The sequence below is a fragment of the Monopterus albus genome, unplaced genomic scaffold (genome assembly GCF_001952655.1).
Source record: "Monopterus albus unplaced genomic scaffold, M_albus_1.0 scaffold120.1, whole genome shotgun sequence".
Taxonomy (NCBI): Eukaryota; Metazoa; Chordata; class Actinopteri; order Synbranchiformes; family Synbranchidae; genus Monopterus; species Monopterus albus.
In genome coordinates this window covers 1,095,884-1,096,743 of record NW_018128000.1, presented here as the reverse complement: position 1 = coordinate 1,096,743, position 860 = coordinate 1,095,884, and positions in this window count along the sequence as shown.

The window sequence follows — 860 nt, the reverse complement described above, 5'->3', positions numbered from 1 at the left end:
AAAAAATCCACATCTGACCATAGCTGATATGGATACCAGATGTCCATTAAAGTACTTGAGTGTATTCAAATAAATCTAGGCTTCAGTAGTGACACTGTAAAAACATTTTATATTTTCGAATGTATAATGTGTCTTCTTATTCATGTGAACAAAGGTCACCTTCTCAGAACAAAAGTGCAAGGGATTTACTATGAAACTGCAAGTTATACAAATGGGAAATGGGGAAATGAATGAGGATGTAAGACGAAGAGGAGTTATGGGAGAATGATAGTGTCCTGGACCACAGCACAAGCTGGAAGGGTGTAGCTTTTATTTGGTGAACAATTTTCACATCCTGATTTGTAGGGGACTGTGAGTATTTACATTACATTTACATTTTATTGTATAAAGTACATACTGCAGGCACTGTAGTTTATTTTGAGCTGATTCAACACATGCAGCTACAAATACTCACTAGAGCAACAAAGGTGCTGAAAATAGCCTCCAACAGATTCACAGTTTCCTCCTGTTTGAGTAACATTTGCTAAAACTACAGTGCCCAACTATTTTAGGAATAACTGACCATATATAGTTGAAGATTTAAATCTTCTGACCAAATCAGAAAATTGCCATGAATAAATAAACACATAATCAAATTCTGAAGTTTAAGTGCTGGGTTCACTGCAAGTTCTACTATCCCCTCCTCCTCCTCCAAATCCCATGATTGATAATACCGTAATATCTGATGCATGCAGCTCACTTAGTGGTTGACATAGAAACGCTAAAGAGCTGTTGGTGTCAGTACTCTGTTGCAGATTCCAGAGTTACCTATCTCTAGTTTTTGAAGGGGGGCCTGACAAGAAAAAAATCTGTTGTAGGGC